This window comes from Cryptomeria japonica, chromosome 5 (assembly GCF_030272615.1).
Source record: "Cryptomeria japonica chromosome 5, Sugi_1.0, whole genome shotgun sequence".
NCBI classification, from domain to species: Eukaryota; Viridiplantae; Streptophyta; class Pinopsida; order Cupressales; family Cupressaceae; genus Cryptomeria; species Cryptomeria japonica.
Genome location: NC_081409.1, coordinates 627,847,400 through 627,866,282, shown reverse-complemented (window position 1 = coordinate 627,866,282; position 18,883 = coordinate 627,847,400). Strand labels below are relative to the sequence as shown.

Below are 18,883 nucleotides of genomic sequence, written 5' to 3'. Positions count from 1 at the left end.
AGCATTCTCATATCTCATCTTCATCTTAGCTTAATTAGATCACTTAATCTTTCAATTTGGAAATACACTTCCATTTTGCATATCATTTCAATAGCTTTTCATCTCATCACTAGGATCTTAGTTGCATCCATTTTGATCCTAGATCATATCCTTCAAACTCATTCTTTAGGTTGTCATCTTAAAGATCAAGTGCTCTCCCAAGTGAGGGCCACCTTGAATCTTGAAGATCCTTGGAGATAGAGGACCATGAGACGGTTTTGAGCAATTTGATTTGATGAACATGTTTTCTTCATTTAGATTTCTTGATATAATGTTTCATGGGTGCATTTGATGTTTTCTTGTTGTTTTGCAGGCCTCCAGCAAACCAAGTGCACAAATATCATTTGTGACTACCATACACCATTGCAGAAATACATGGCTATGATGAACCTTCAAGTATTTCATTTTTTTCACTCCAGAATATACGTGAGTATCAATTGATTTGAGCAGTTTGTTACTTCAAATGATAATTTCCATAGCTGCACAGTTGTATTTTATTAAAATTATTTCATTATTGAAGAGATTGTGGGTTTGTGGAATTGGACAGATGAAACCTATACTTTCATTTAGTGTTATTATCTCTGATATTGTCATGATCTTAATTCTGGACTTTTAAACTTTTAAGTGAATTTATTTCACTTTTTTCCTATAGAATTGTTTTGTTGTATTACATTAGTTTGTCTGGGACTCCTTGACCATCCCTTCTTGTTGAAAACAATAACAATGTGACTTATGTACAAACTCATTTTTGTAATTAATTTTCGCTTGCATTGACATGGATATATATTGGTAGGAGAGGAATGAAAGATTGTTTTACAAACTCTTAGTTGACCATGTTGAAGAATTTCTTCCTATAGTCTGCACACCCACTGTTGGTGAAGCTTGCCAAAAATTTGGTACTATTTTTAGGCATCCACAGGGTCTTTACATAAGCTTGAAAGAAAACTATGTGTTGGTGTAAATAATTATTCATCTTGGATATTATTACACCTTACTTAAGTTTACTTAGGAAATGTATTTCATAGTAGTTTGGGTATGAGACACTTGGGTGTTTGTGCCACATTGGGATAGTGTGTGTAGGAGAAATTCCACCTTTTATGGTGTTGATCTTGTTGTTACACTCCACATTCAATGGGTGATCCACCTCATGTGGACTATTATATTGTTTCTCCTACCTACCCACACCTATTTCCTACCTACCCTTGTTTCTTATTGAGTCACATGTCATGTTTGTGTGCTCACATATCCATAAGCCTTGCCTATATAAGAAGGCTCATCTACATTGTATGTAAATGGAACAATTGATCATTTATCTATTGATGAGAATATAGTTTATTCTTAGCCTATATTTTGTCTCTCTATTGTACTTTTCATTGAGCTCTTGATCTTGGCAAAATCTCACAATATGTATATCTATGTCATCCTCAATTTCTTTTCTTAGTATTGGGATCATGTGCAATTTCACTTATTACTAACCAGGATCATGTAGTTGTATGGCATGTGCATTCAATTGATATCTGAAATTTTCTTTTCAATTTTTGGTCAACTCTTGTTTTTATACAGTTGCTACCAAGATATTTTTTTGTTTGAGGAACATTTCTAAGGATTGTCTGAGTTGGGGTGCCTAATTTATCGTCATCTAACATTTTGTGGATAGTAAATAGTAGAGTGCCTTGTAACCCGCTATCAGCAACTCTGTAGGCATTGACATGTTCCTTCATTGAATCATGTGTTGTCTTTCATAATAAATATATCATATGTTTGTTACAAAGTTGGATAATATTTTTCAGTTTCTTGTTCACGTATGAAAGGACTCTCACTTATCTCTAGGATATAATTTAGAGGCAATTGAAATTGGCAGGGGAAAGGTCCTTGAGGCTTTGAAGAACTAGCTTGAACATAAAATCAAGGTCATTGTTGTCATTCATGGTGAACGTATTCTGGGACTTGGAGATCTTGGATGCCAGGTAAATTTCATGCAAAGAATTTGACTTTTCATGTGTCAATATTTCTACTATCTATAATATAAAGGGTGCATCTTGTAATTCTTTATTCTTACATTATTTTCTTTCCAACATGTTATGTTTATTTTCTTATGTTTTTTATTAAGGTAAAAACAGGTTTTGAAGGGGCCCTGAAACCCTTTACAATAGATCCTTATGAGATAAAAGCATTTCAGAAGCCAAAAGGTACTAACATAAGAAAAACCAGCATAACAACTAGAAGAAACTAGCTAAAAAGCCCCAAAAAACCAACGAAAACCAGCCCGACCAGACAAAGCACAGATAAGGAACTAATTTATGTTTTTCAGGGCATTAGCCAAGTTGTTGCTAATCCCATACAAATCTTTGATATTATCCCTAAGATTAGGGATTTCCTTAGCAGATGTCGCAGTTGCTTTCTTCACACTTGCCCTAGTTCTCTTTGCTGCTCTACCAGGTGTAGCTTCCCCACTCCTAGTCTCGACCACATCATCCTCAATGTCGAGGTCCACCACCGGTTTGGGAGAGCTGGAACTTTCAAGGACCTTAGAAATATCCTCTAGGTTCTTTGTAACAGCAGACAAGATATTCGGGATCATTCCCAACAAATTTTTCATTGCCACTTTACCTTCTTCCAGATAGTCAATCCGAGCTGCCATCTTTTTAGCTTTTTCCTCCATGTCCTGCTTCCATTGCTTCTGGTTCTTGTCATCCTCCTTCCTTTTCTCATCCATTTGCTTCCCCTTTTTTTAAATTCTTCACAACTTCATAAATTCATCTATCAAACCCCAATCTAGCCTCGGTAAGGTTTTTGAGGTTATCCAGGAATAACCCTTCTCCAGCACTCTCCTTATCCTTACCCAGATTATCCTTAGTCGTTTCCTTCTCCGATTCCTTATTCTTCTCCCTCTCAGAATCCATTTCTTTTTCCTCATTAACCTTATCATCCTTCTCCTCCATAGGCTAGTTGTTGTCATTACCTAAGCTGGCACTGTGAATTGGACTATCTTGGTCGGACACATCCTCAGCTTCATCTTCCTCTGCACCCACGCCGTCATCTTTCCAGCTTTCCTCATCTCCAGACTCGTTTGTTTCCATTTCACTGCCATCTTTTCCAGTTTCCTCTGTGCCATTCTTGTCATCTTGGGTTTTCATCCCAGTGGCGCTCTTGCTTTTTTTGCTCTAAATCGGCTCTTCCTGGCTGGGTCCGCCTTCCTCCAGCTTTCTCTTGTCTTTCCCTGGAGAAACTGACAACCTCTTGTTTTCTTGAATGGCAAGGATTTTGTAGTGCTCATAAATAAGCAGAATGAGGCCACAATGAAGCATCGGGTTCGAGGGGTTCTTGTTGTGTTTGTTGAGGGACCTCGACAAAGACCTGAAGAGATAGTAGGGCAGGGAAATCCTTTTTTCATGCCTGAAGTGGTTTAAAAGCACAAAGTGGTATGTATGGCCCCAAGTAAAGCGACCCTCAACAGTTATGTATTCCATGACAGCATTCAACACCCTGCCCCAAATTTTCTTGATGTTGGAGGCATTATAATAACCCCCTGTGGCTTTACCAATTTTAGCCCTCTCCTTTTCCTTACGCGGAAAAAGTTTAACCGCATTATTGGAAACTTTAAGATCTCTAAAAAAACTGAGCCCTGAGTGGGGCATACCTATTACAGTTGCAATGAGGCCCATGTCCAATTTGAACCTCACACCATGGATTTTAAAAGACCCGTTACTCCAATTTTCAGTTATTTTGGAGACTGCAAGATTAACCCTACCTTTATCGTAATCAACCAACTTCTCCATAAAACTCGCCAGGGACCCTTTTTACAACTTCGTCCATACTTTTGGTATTTCCTTCCATCTAGAAATATTGTCTGGTTCCTCCCTCCTTAGATCCCCTCCCATATTCAGTTTCAGAATGTCACCTCTATTCTTCTGCAAGCTCAAATCTTTCTTCCCGTTGTCTCTCGGAATTTTGAAAATGATAACCCACAAAGTGTGCAGAATGTTAATATTTTTTATTGCAATTCTGCCACTTTGCCAAGTAATCATCACCTTTCTATAAATGCATAAATTACTCATTTCAACTTTCATAATAATGTTTATTTTCTTATGTTATGACTATTGGATTTTGTGTTATTTCAACTGACATGTTTGTTATGTAGAATAATTATCAGGGAATAGGAATTCATGTTGGAAAACTTTCTCTGTATACAACACTTGGGGGAGTTCGTCTTTCAAAGGTATTTAGCCCTTGTAATAGTAGGTCTTGTTTTAAAGTAGTTGTCTGATTTTAGGATGTTACCCATTTATTTCACTAGTCAGTGATTATTGATTTAAAAAATCAAATGATTGTAGCTATTAGTGATAACTTATTTCTGATTGATTCTAAAAAAATGGTACAGAATAAAACTTGAATTAGCCTTTTATTAAGTTGCATAGACCACCTTGTTTTATTGATTAGAGTACTATCTGTATTGCTTCTTATGCACAAACTTTCATTATTCATTTTGTGTTAAATGGATTTTAGCTAGTAAGATACCATGTAAAAGGTTTCAATGTTTTCCCCTTTTCTTGTGTATGTTTTGAAAGGTCGGCAGTAAGTTCTAAAATAAAATGCATTTTGGGTCATCGGGATCTGAATTATGTTACATGATAGTCATCTATGACACAAGTTTGGTTTGACAACTTGTATGTGATTAGTGTCTTCCAGTAACTATTGATGTTGGGACCGAAAAGGAAACATTGTTGAATGATAAATTCTACATAGGGCTTAGACAGAGACATGCTACAGGCTAGGTTTTGTTCTTGACTATAAAATCTTTCATCTTTACTTTTCTAATTTTTCGTATGGCTCAATTCTACACGGTACAAGTTTATAACTATATTATGTGCTCAAGGAATATAATGACCTTCACGAGTTCATGTATGTTGTCAAACAAGCTTATGGAGAGAAATTTCTTATCCATGTCAAGAGGAGCCCATGCTTTTTATTGAAATGTATCTTTAACTTGATATTCCTTTTTCAAATTAGGTTAAGGATATGGTTTAAGTTTTACATTTCCTAGCAGTAACTAATAGTGAATACCTAACACATTTTTTTTGTAACAATTGTATCTTCAATTAATACCTAATTTACCATGTTTAGATATTTGAAAAAACAATGTATGCAGAATAAAAAAATTATGAAGAATGTATATTCTCTTTCAACCAAAAGAATTGGTCTTCTGTCATATTTTAGTATTTGTTTGGTTTACATATCATTGTCATTTTTTTGTTTGGAATTGAAGACTTTTCTTTTGAAGCTTAGAAATATTGCACTTTTTTCTAGCCTTTTTTGAAAATAAATTAGTAATTACTGTGAAAATGTGTAGGCAAGGACAGGTATTGCAAATCTTATTGCACTTGAAATAGACAAAGAGGTATTGCAGGATAGCTACTTTTAATAAATTTTCTTCCTATGCTATTTCATTGTCACACTGGTAGTTGAGTAACCATTTTCTATTGTATCCATGAAGGGTACTCATCATAATTGTCAATATACCCTTTAGAAGCCTTTGAGATTATATTTGTTATTTAATTATTTGTAGGCCAATAATGCATATATCTTCCTTGGATTTGGTTTAGGCTTGGTCATTTCAGGAACAATTCATGTCCATAATGATATGCTATTGGCAACTTGTAATTCTTTTTTAATTTTATCCTATGCATGAAACCTTTTGGATTATGCTCAGTATAAATGACATAAACCCCGTCTTTTTGTGTAACAGCTCGGACTTTATCTCAACGGGTTACTAAAGAGCATTTAGATAAGGGTCTCATTTATCCACCATTTCAAAATATCAAAAAAATATCAGCTCACATAGCTGCAAAAGTTGCTACAAAATCCTATGAACTAGGTAGGCCCGGACCTTATTAAGGAGGAGCTAAGAGTTAAATAGAGATAATGGACATCTTGAATGTAGATATAAATTTTATCTGCATTGATAGCAATTGAAAGGAAAAGAAAACAGCAGCAGCTAGATAGCTTTATGTTATGAACATCTTTTATCCTTAATTTCATTTTTTTAGGATGCGGTTTATTAATTGCATAGTGCTTTGTAAATTAGTTATTAATGTTGTCATGCTTCAACATTGGATGTTTCTAGTATAGGACTGGATATGGATATTATGGGATAACATTTTTCATAGTCTTTCTATGCTAGGTTGTCCTTGAAAATCTTTGGAAAATGAAGTGTTTCCTAGACATTTTGAATTGATCGAGGCTGAAAATGAAAGGCTGAAGGCAATGGTTACTGAGTTGCAAAGGAGATGCACTGAACTGACTAAGGTCATGGAGCTAAGTGATAAGAATGTGGACTTGGAGATGGAATTGCATAGACAGTAGATGTTGATCAAGAAACAAGAAGTAGGGCATGAGATGGACATGAAACACCAAAAAAAATTAACTGACCAGTTTAATGGCATGTTATGAAGCTTTGTAAAAGTATATTGATGAATTTTATTGAATAAACCTCAGTAATTATGCATATTGTTTCCAATAAGACATATTGAATAGTTGTTGAATTGTTATTTTCAATAAAACAGATTGAATGGTTATTGAATTAATATTTTCAATGAAACAAATTGAGTTCATTTAAACAAGTTGAATGGTTCTGTCAACAATTATAATGGATGATGAATGGTTATACATGGATTTTTCATGTGGCCTCTATATATCTAACTGTAATATATTAGAAAATATCTTATGTTCTTCAATGTGGATAATAAACTAATAGCAATTGGTAAAAGTTATATCATAGTTTCCTTCAACATTTATGTATTACTGATTAGGTTAGTCAACAGTTCAAATACATGTTTTTAAGAACTGAATTGCTTAGAAAATGAACCTAGAAAGTAAATAAGCATATAATGAACTCAGAAAATTAACTTAGAAAGTAAATAAGCATATTATGAACTCAGAAAATAAGGTCATGCTCACACAATTTACAAAATATACTTCGAGAATGAGGTGATGCCACATATGAACTCAGAAAGTAAATAAGCATATATTAAACTCACAAAGTAAATAAGCATATTATAAACTCAAAAAATGAGGTCATGCTCACACAAAATTTACAAAATATACTTAGGCAATCAGGTGATGCCACATTTATTAATTCTTCTTTCCCATGTTGAGTCATGCTTCTACATAACATGTTGTGTTATTATAAACTATCTATATAACACATTTTGATTATCTCTGTATGTTATACATAACATGATGATTTATTCTATGCAAAGTAATATAGCACAACATGTTATCATGCGTACAATAATATAATACAAATCGTTATCCTAAAAATAAAAAATAAAAGAAATTGCAGTCTTATGCACAATCTATTACCCTAAAAAAACTGCACAATCTTATGCACCATCTATTACCCTTTAAAAAACTGCACAATCTTATGTGATCTACTACCCTACAAAAAAATGCACAATCTTATGCACCATCTATGCTCCACAAAGTGGTTATAAACTTTGTGTTATTGACTTTTCCGAACATCCCATATCCTTGATCGTGATTGGCAGAAAAAGTTGGGGCTTTGATTTTTTGAAAAAGTCAATAACACTTTATATAAACTTTTTGAAACCCCGCTATCTCATACCACTAAATTGCATACATATCATAAGGAAACCATCGGCGCTGTGAAATGTGTCAATAATATGTTATGTTATCTGAAAACCCGATCAATAACCTGTCATGTTGTCCCCGTGTATAATAACCTTTGTATAATAATGTTGTGTGGTATGTCAATAATCTGTTATGTTATCTAATAGTAACATTCGTTTTATATGGCAACGCAATCAATAATTTGTCAGGTTATCCAGTACTATACTACTAACCTTCATGCTATTCGACAACTCAGTCAATAATCTATCATATTATTTGGTACTAACCTTCATGTTATACGGAAACGCAGTCAATAATTTGTCGTGTTATCCTTCCAAAAAATTGGTTAAGCTCCCGCACTAACAAAAATGATTAAAGAAAAGGCTCTACTCAATGCAACATACTAGATCAAACTAGGGACTAGGCACATAGATACAAAACACTTAAAAAAAAATCTAATTTTTATTTTTACAACTAAAAATAATATTATAACAAACATATTGAGAATGTATACACAATAATAACAGATAACATGACAGGTTATTTACAAGATTTCATATAACATGAATGTAATAAGACAATAACATGATAGATTATTGACAAGATGTCATATAACAAGAGAGTTATTATGGCACAATGTAACAGATTATTACAAGATTACACCCGTGTGGGGTGAACTTTTGTTCTCCTTACAAGAACCCCTGCTATCCCGTAGCACCAAACTTCTTCATCTGGAACTCGTGCGGGGTAAGGATTACTCTATATCCCACCACCCCACAAAGCACAATTGCCTCTTTGAACAACCAGACAGGCTCACTGTGTAGGTTATCATGAAGAATGTACTAGATTTACTAACATGACATGATTTACTAGATTTGTGTATAACACGATGGTTAGAACAGCTTGACATAACAGGTTATTGACGGGCTAACCTGTCATTACCTTCGTGTTATGCAAAATCCTATCAATAACCTTTCATGTTAAGTCTTTATGTTGTCATTAGTTGTGGCTTTGATTTTTCAAAAAAAATTGAAAAAGTCAATAACACACGTTTTCAAGTTTGTTTAGCATGCAGCTAAACTACCTCCAAAAAGGGGTTAAAAACTCATATTATTGACTATTCTGAAAATTTTCGCAAACATTTGGTGTTATTGATGTTCGATTTTGGGGCCACTTTAGTCGCAACCCCCTCGCATCCCTGTAGCATCAACTCTACAATGTCATCTTCCTTGCGGGATGACAGGGTTGGTCGTATATGGTTGGTGAGGTTTGCCCCGCAAGGGTCTCTTATATCTTCTTTGAACCTTGTTGGATAGTGGCAGTCCTATTGAGGAATGCTTTATTTTACCCCGCACAGTCTTCTTGCATCCACCATGAACCGTGAGGAATAGCGGGAAGCTGATTTGTCAAAACGAAGAGTTACCCCGCATGGCCTTCTTAATGTTAAAAACTCGTGTTATTGGTTTTTTCGAAAATTTTCGAAAAATCAAAGTCTTAGCTAAATTTGTTGATCAAGATCAACGATCTGTAATTTTTGAAAAAATTTGTGTTATTGACGATCGTTTGGGAGCCAGTTTAGTCGCAGCCCAATTTTGGAGCCATTAGCTGCCTGATCAGGATTTCGTATAACAAATTGTGTGTTGTTGACATTTCATGTTATTGACAAATTACATGTTATTGACTTTTCGTGTTATTCGACAAACGGTCAATAATTTTTCGTTTAGTGCTATGATAACTTTCGTGTTATATGAATAGGGTCAATAATCTGCAATGTTTCCATGTTAAAACTTGTGTGCTATATGCAATTTTGTCAATAATTTGTCATGTTTTTATGTTTAAAACCTTCATCTTATTCGGCAAACGCTCAATAATCTTTCGTTTAATGCTATAATAACTTTCATGTTATACGAATCGGGTCAATAATCTGCAATGTTAGTTGTGATTACCATCGTGTTATTTGATGTTAATGAAGGCATTTGTCAAGTTAAACAAGATGTGTGGACGCGGCTAAATTGGCTCCTAAATGGGGTTATAAACCTCGTTTTATAGACTTGTTCAAAAAAAATTGAAAAATGAAAGTCGCAGCTAATTCTACTGATCACGATCAACGATCTTTAATTTTTGAAAAATTATATTATTGACGTGCGGTTTTAGAGCTAGTTTAGTCGCGGCCCTCATGGCTAAACTAGCTCCAAAAAGGGGTTATAAAACTCGTGTTATTGACTTTTCTGAATTTATTTGAAAAAGCAAAGTCGCAACTAAATCTGTTGATCACGATCAACAATTTGTATTTTTTTTAAAAGTTCGTGTTATTGACGTGTCATTTTGGAGCCAGTTTAGCCACAGCCCCTCCAAAAAGGGGTTGGCTTCCTAGACTTTGCCCCTTGTTATTCTTCCCTTCATGTTGCCCCACAACACTTTTCAGAAGCTATTGTTAACCTTGCGGGGTAAGTCCTTCTTTGTCTTCCAAGTAAAGTCATCTTATCCCGCACAAGTAAAGTTGGCTTGTGGGTGATGTTGCGGGGTAAACAGGGGAAGTGAAATGGTAAATCTCGGCATCCCGCAGTGACATAGAGCAAGATAAAATAGAGGAAAGAAGAAGTTGTTATCCTGCAGCATCTTCATGTTGTCGTCCGGCACCACGCGAGATAACAAAGGGAAGGAATAACAAGTGGCAAGGCTTATCCCACGTCATGTTTGAAGTTCGTAAGTTACTTGTGCGGGATAAGGACATAAGGAAATAAGCTAAGTTGCTTATCTCGCATGAGAGTGTTGCGCGACTACAAGGATAAAAGAAGAGAAGAGAAAGTGGATTGTGCAGGATAACAAAATGAACATTAAGAGTTAATACTCTTATAACTCAAGCCAAAGGTGTGACTAGGTGCAACGTGAGATAAAGATGGTCCAAAGGCATCAAAGGAAATTCTTATCCTGCAGGGGTTCCTAACAATCAGAAGTAGCAACGCGAGATAAGCGAGCAAAGGAAAGCAAAAGATTTCCTTATCCTGTGCGATAACACGAGGATAAGAAGAGGGCTCGCGGGATTAGAAAATACAAAGGCGAAAGAGAAAAGGCTTATTATGTGCGGGTATGAAGCATAAGGCGGGGAAAGAACTAAGCAGCGAAGAAACAAAGGAATGCAATGCCATGCAGGATAAGAGGAAGCTTGTGTGACCATACACAAGCTTATCCCACAAGGGTAAGTAGAATAAGATTAAAACAACATGGGATAAGGAAACAAGGTGAAAGCAAAGGAAGGCTTATCCTACATGGGTAACAAAGAATCATAAGAGGTTGTGCGGGATAACTAAATGGGAAGGATTTTTACAAAATCGTGAACAACAAATCTACCTACGGCACTGACCATAGTTATTGACCACACCCACTGCGTGTTATCATACATGTACAGCAGTGGGAGACAATTGTCTCCCACTACTTTCTGGCCCGCCCAACCAAGCCTTCTATAGTCGCAGTCCCGGTGGTTAGCAAAGGACCGATTGCGTGTTATACGCACCCTTAACTCTGGTGACATGACGTGCGGTCTGGACATCACCTCCGGCGAGTCCACGTCATCAGAGCTCCCACCTACGTGATGTCCCACCATGTCCAGCTCGTCACCGCCCATGCCTGGGACCACCTACAAGTGGGCAAGGGTATGCATGTATGTTATGCATGTCGTCAGTACGACACTACCGTTTTGGAGCCAAAATAGCTACGTCTGTTGGAGATTTGCTCTTTCCCGTATACGGTATGATGGATATAAGTGTGAGATTTTAATGCATGATGGAGTTGGGTGGTACAACTTTTTTGCAATGTCAGGATGGAGTTATTAAGCTAATATATAGGCCATTTTGCATTTTTGAATGAAGTTGTTTTGTGCACAAAAAATATCGAACTTTTTTTGGCTTTTATCTTTTCTTCAATGGAGGCGATTTTTTCGTGTTACTTCCAAGCAGTAGCTGGCATTTGTAGGGAAATCTTTAAGGAGAGAATGCAGAACTTATTTAATATTGAAGATCCAAAATTCCTATAGATGGTGGATGTTCTCCTCGAGAAAGAGTATATGGAGTCAGAATTTAGATACAAAACAAATGTTGATCTGGCTTCAATGTTTTTGGCTTGGGGGTTGGAACTTGGTACAAAGGAGGATGTGAAGTGGGTGATGAGAGAGTGTTTGAAGGAAGAGTGGAAGAATCGGTTAGATACTTTCTTGGTAGTGGCACGATCGGGTGAGGGGTGTGTGTCAACTAGCAAAGAATGGTTGCACTCTACAGATTTTGTCCCTCCTCTAAGGTCGTTCATCGTGTGGGGAGCGGATATGGATAGAGAGGCACGCCACAAGGAAACTCAAATAGGGTGGAATTACATCAAGGACTACTTACGAAATAGGAAATAGTGGTGAAAAGTGTCAGGACCGGAGGACACGAAGGGAGGTAAAAAGAAGTTGGTTTTCAAGAAGGATGATTATTGGCTCAGTCGCAAGAAACCATTTGACTGAGCTACAGTTCAAATCTCTCCTTTGTTCTGATATGTGAGTCAGTTGGGCTGGTTTAGATACTAATTACGTGTCTCTTTTTTAATATGGGTTTGTTTAATAGTTGTGTTTATAAGTAGTTTATTGGCGAGCTTTAAGGAAATTTTGTAAGTGGATTTTTGGGAGATTTGGAGAATGATTGTTATGGTCATTTGACTTTGATACTATTTTTCTGGAAGTTTTATATAAGTTTTTTCTAGTATTGATATTAAAATATATTTACCGATCAAAAAAAAAAGTCATGTCTAGGGTGCGACCCTCAATTCTCCAATAAGAATAGAATTAGGAAAATGATAGTTAACTACTACTCACTCTTATATATAGACATCATAGTGTAACCTTTGAACTATAATTCCAATGAGACCAACCTAACACACAATATTTATATTTAAGAACTTAAAATAACTCAAAGACTAAATGAATTATAATTAATTATCGCATATCCCAACATAATTAATAAATTAAAGACATAACAACCACCTCCTAACGATGTTGTGATGCAATAGTCACTTTACTTGCTCTTAACAATACCATTGATACTTAAGTTTTACATTTATACTTTATAAGTGATGTTGCAATGAAGAAAATTTGAGTAGCTTCACTACAGATAGAGAATTGAAACTAATAATAACTAAAGACACTGAAATTAGATTCCCAATCTTCATTAGACCTCAAAAATGTCCCACTTCCAATATAATTTTTTTTAAATATTAGGTATAATGAACTCTACCTTAATAACAAACCCTTTAAATACAATTTTTGAATTTTTTTATATTTAATACAATATTTTAGAAGACTTTCGAATTAAAAGTTTGGAAAGTATTTTTTAAATTCACGTCTTATGTACTGCCCAATGCCTGTCGGCAAGAGTGTTCCCCAAGAACAATAAAGGAATCGAAGGTTAAGTAGAAGAATAAACAAAACAAAAAATGTACCAAGAAAATTAATGTCTAAGCAACATTCTTCCTATTTGGCTCTTTGTGAGATACAAATAAAGGTATGACTTGCACGTTTCTTTTTTGTTTGTTACTTCCTATGTTTTATATTTTCATTTCTTACTCTTTACTTTGCCCATTCCATATTCATTGTGTTTTTTTTAAATTTAATTTTAATTTTTTTTCTAATTGGTGATTAAAATTTGGTTTATAGTTGTATCTTACAATTAATGTAGAATGTTTCTTTTTTAAGTTATGGAAGATTTCAATTTTTGTGAAATATAGTTTGAATTAATAATGCTTTCATTTTAGGTGGCTTTTGGATTTTTTCTTTCGATTTTTGATGATGAGAGTGATGTCAAATCATAGATTGTAGTGTTGAAAAGAAAGGAAGATTCAATTAAAAAAATATTTAATTTTGTATATTGTGTTTTTTTTAAATGGGTATGAATAGAGTGAAACCTAAGTCAAGGATTTTAGAGTTTTACTAAATCTTTTCTGTCATTGTTTATTTGTTGTTATCATGATGTTTGGTATTTTTAGAGTCTATGTTTATGTAATTTTGGTTTAAATATTATTACTTATATAAAGGGCATGGCTCTTATTAGCTATATTTTTTTACAAGAAAAGTGTATCTTATAATAGAATACATGATATGTGAAGTGTTTTGTGAAATATTTTTCAATGTTATTTATAATTCATTAATTAAGATAACTTTTAAGATAAATGCAAATGTTTATGGACTAGATTGTGTAAAGAATTTTTTGCATCAATGTTTCACTAGTGATCCATCATGAGGATGAAAAAGAGAGCATAAGGAGATAATTTGATATTAGATTTCCACAATCCATATCTTTTACTGTCATTGTTTTTTAATTTGATTGTGTGATTGTTCTCCTAATCAGACACTAAGAAAAAAGGCTCGAAAACACTCCCTCCTAAATAGATGCATTTTAACTTCTGCTCATAGACGGTTGTTGGGAGCTTCCTTCCCCTCTGAATATCCCTTACCCCCAACATAGTGGAATAGTAGTATATATTTCCCACCCCTACCCTACTATAAAAGATTTTGACCCCAATATTGTTGTTTTTGATAAATAAAGCAGCGTTAACTAGAGCGCTGACCCTTTACAAAGTCAACAGGCTATCTAATTTAAACAGAGGCCAAACAAACCAACCTATCAAACCTTCAACAACCCAACCCAACTCAAGAGGGGAGAACCCAAAACTTGACGAAGGGGGAGCTGGGGAAAGGGGTAGATTTCCCTTCCGCTTGCGACAAACAAGGCAACACTGTCATTAGGAATATTCAAAGAAAAATCAGGCCGCAAAAACCCCAGAATCACTGCGAGACTGCTGCTGCTGCTGCTGCTGCAAAGAACAAAATCGCCAGGAGAAGAGCGAAGCTGAGGAACAGGAGCAACAGATGTAAGAACCAAGGGGACGGAAGAGTCTACAACAGCAGCAGTAACATCAGCAAAGGCATTTGTTCATTGATATGAGTTCTGGTCCATTGATCTGGTTATTCTCGTTGTTGATCTGGTTATTCTCGTCCTTTTTCTCTAATGGATTGGTTCATTGATATGAGTTCTAGCTAGTTTTCTGAAAAGCCCATGGGTGCAAGTTAGATAAATAAAGGATGGGTGTAAGCAGGGTTTGGTTGCTTTACGGGGAAGGGAACGCACTAATGGTAAGTTGTAGTGGATTTTTCTTAAGAGAGCTTTTTTCCAAGCTTAGTCTGATAGTATGGTATAGCAAGATGAGAAGCCCTACCTAGATAGTTACATTTGTAGCTATACCGGAACGAAAACAAATGGAGTTGCACATATGTCAACATCCCTATCTCGTACTTGTGTCCCCACCCCTCTACAGTGGACTCACAGCCGCTTTTGCAATAATTTGATGGTTCCCCTGCAATGCCCGAACGATCTTCTTCCCAACTTTTGAATAGAGAACTGAGAATCAATTCATTTGTTGAAGTCACTGCGGGGCATACAGAAAAGATATGACGTCTCTTCTAGGGCAAAGAGAAATAATAGGGGATCTAAGATTTGGGGTAAAAATCTTCCTGTACTGGGCTTGAGGGCAAGAAGGAATATTTCTCTACAATGAAACAAAAGAATTTTAGTGACTTCATGAGATCAAATAGTCCAATTTTAAGGAATATTGGCGAGACACAGCGAACCAAGCAACACCATTATAGAGTAAGACTAGACATGGCACATGAAATGCCGAGGATATGCAAAATGTGGAAGCATAGACAAGGCACCTGAGCTGTTTGACAGAATGCCTAAAAGAAATATGTGCTCAATGTCATGAATAATACCAATTGAAGCGAACCCATAGCACTCAAATCTTTTGAAAGGAAGAATATTCACATTCACAAGAAAAATGTTGACAACAATTGTTCCCTCCCTAATGGTTTTGGTAAGTTCTTTCTCACTAATGCATCACAAACATGGAAGAGATGTCAATAGAGATGTCAATTTCATTGTGTTTATCTTTTATGAGATTCGTATCAAGCATTTCTAAAATAGCAACAAGAATATCACCATCTTAAAAGAAGAAAAACTTTCTCAATCTAATCTTGTTGATCTCCATAAAGATGGTCATCTATTATAATTCACCACTGTAATCTACTATAATCTTGTTTCTAGTGGCATGCTACAATGAGAACCGATTTTACCACTTCGGTTCTTTTGCATTCAGTGCATTGAACAAAGGAAGAAAGTAATGATACAATAGTTATGCACTAAAAACTATATGAGGCCTATAAGTTGGAAGATTAAGCTCAAAGGTGAAGAGGGCCAAAGAGGATCCTATGGCTTTTTCCTTTTGAAACTGGCAAATTATACAACTTTGATATCCCAAAAAATGGCAAATTATAACTCACTCAGTTATATATTGTCCCAGTTCTTGGAAGATTAAGCTCAAAGGTGTAGAGGGCCAAAGAGGATCCTATGGCTTTTTCCTTTTGAAACTAGCAAATTATACAACTTTCATATCCCAAAAAATGGCAAATTATAACTCACTCAGTTACATATTGTCCCAGTTGTTGAATTGCATGCAACTCAGCCATGTTAGTAAACCAAAATCCAATAAGTCTAATATGGAGAAAATCATCAGTAAACTTGTCGATTTTCATAAAGATAGTCATCTACTATAATTCGCTACCAAAGTAAATGAGCAATTCCATTGTAAGTTTTTAAGTACCACAAAGAGCCTAGAGGGGAGAGAGGGAGTGAAATAAATGATTAAGTATATAGTTAAGGAGTAAGAAGCAACTAGCAAAAATAATGAGAAGCCAAAGCCCTCTTGAACTAAACCAAATGTGTGGAAGTGTTACTTCAACATAGGAAGGTGGACTGATTGTAGCAACATCAAGATTAAATGTTTTATTAGTCCCATATATTGCTAAAGCTAATAGTAATATATAGTAATTAAAGATGTTAAACTACCTAGTAAACCACAAACTTCATTCAAAGTGATGTCTATTCTTCAATTAGTAGCACATTTACCATAAAATTATCTTTAATTATTATTTGCCTCAATGTCACATGATTTCAACAATAAGAAACCAAGAAAAAGGACCTCTACTTCTTCATTCTAAGATTAGTTTCGTCAAATCATCATAGAAGACATTTTTTCCTAGGATTTTCATGAGCAAACTCCTACTACTCCGTCATACGATTTCCTAATATTTAGCTTGATTATCATGCTTTTTTATGTCCAATGTCAATACCTTCAATCATCTTTCAAAGATAAAGCTACTTTGGTCTTGGGAGATTAGAAAAGGGACAACCCATTTTTAGATGGTTCTTCATTGACTTATACAGGATTTTATATAGAGTGCTATAAAGGGGGATTTTTCAAAAATCTATTAAAGACTCAAGGGAATCATTCTTGAAAATTAGTGTAATAAAAGTACAATAGAGCTCTTTTGGTAGCTTTTAAATCTTTGGGCTTCACTACAAGCCACCACAACTTATTTTTTTATGAAATATCAACATTTCTAGAAGGCAACATGAAATCCATTAGACCTTTGGGCTTTGTTTGAGTTCACTTCAAAGGAATCCAAATTGATCTCCTCCTTAGTGAAAGGCACCGTTAATATTGACTATCTTCACTTGTGATAATAAAGGAAATGAAATATAAGAAGACTATTTGCTCTTACATGTTTAAATCCCTCTCACTTTCAAGTAATTCACTAAAAAGGAAGATTGATTCAACTCTAATGAGTTTAGGCTCAATAAGATATTATCTTCTATGAGATTTGATAGAAGTGATTATTGTAGCTCCTTGTTGCCCTAGTTAATTTCTGAAAAAAAAAATTATGTTCTTTTCACCTTTAGCTAGCTAAATTTCTAAAGATTTTTACCTCTAGATTTTATTTTCCTTTGCTTGGAAATCTATTAATTTTGAGATAAGAGATATTTCGTTCATGAATTGGTTCTAGTTCATCCCTCTAACTATGATTAATCCATTAAGAGTGTTTAGTTCCATCTTGATCATTTTCTTTTCAATACAGTGTTCCTATAAATTGTTAATATAATTTCAATATTTGTGGATGTTTTAGGACTATGAGAAGCCTACATCTTGGTGCTTCATATTTTTAGAAGCTCACTTCACTAATGTTTCAAAAGATCTATAAAGGATTGGTCTTAAAACTACATATTTTTAATGTTGAAGATGCATTTGGGGTTTAGATGATCTTCCATGACTTGAAAACCCAACAGAAGGTTATTAAAACCCAAACATATAACTGTTTCACATTTTATAAAATCAATATGCTCAAGCCATTTGGAAAGATAAAAAAATATATCCAATCTCTTTAATTGTTTACTTAAACTTGACCTTTAGTTTGTTCATTGAGTGTTTTATGTTTACTTAATCTTGATGGTTTTTGGTTGGGACAGCCTTGGCTGGATTTTCTGGTCTTTCTCTAGTTTTGGTTCAGGTTGTGGGAGCCTTTTGTTAAAACACATGTCTTTGTTTTTGGGAACTCTTTCCCTGGTTAGCTTTGTCTCTGCCCCATCGGTATTACATTGTATTTGTCTTCTATGAGGTTGTTTTGTTGTAGTGATTGGTTTGTGCTTAATGTCTTATTAAGTCTAAACGGATCTTCTTTTGTAAAGGGATTCTGGTCCCTTCAAAACCTATTTTTGTCCTCATCCAAAACATTGCAATAATGAAAGGTTGATATTGATAAAAAGGTTACTAATGATACATGGGTGATGGAGGTTCGAGAGCAATGCCCCCAAATCAAAAAATTTATTATAATTATCATTGTGAATCCTTTGGATCCTCATTGGCGATACTCGTGTAAGAAGCTTTCTCTACAAGTATATTGTAATATGTTGTTGATTTTTGAATAATATAATGGGCACATTTTGGAGTGTGGGGTTTTTCTCCCGAAAGGGTTTCCCCATGTAAATCATTGTGTTGTGGTATGCATGCTATTGTTAATATATTTCTATTAATTTTTTGTAACTATTGTAAAGATTTCTAAAAGTTTTGCATTGCCCTCCTCTCAAGGTTGGTGTAGGAAGTTTTTCCGCTACTTAACTTCCTTAAATTTTATTGTTTGGTGTTAATCTAAGAGTGTATTCATCTAGGTAAAGAAACTAAAATAAATTTGTCACTGACTTGCCATATATCTCTTGTTTGTCATTTGAGACCAATATAGTAATAAAATTTTCACATACCATGTATAATTAATTTATGGGTCTTATGATGTAATAGATTA

At 34.8% G+C, this 18,883-nt stretch overlaps 1 pseudogene; it reads left to right on the top strand.

Annotated features, from left to right (window-relative positions):
- The first annotated feature begins 405 nt into the window (after window positions 1–405).
- The window catches only part of LOC131876000 (NADP-dependent malic enzyme-like), a 33,581-nt pseudogene continuing 15,103 nt past the window's right edge, over window positions 406–18,883 (top strand).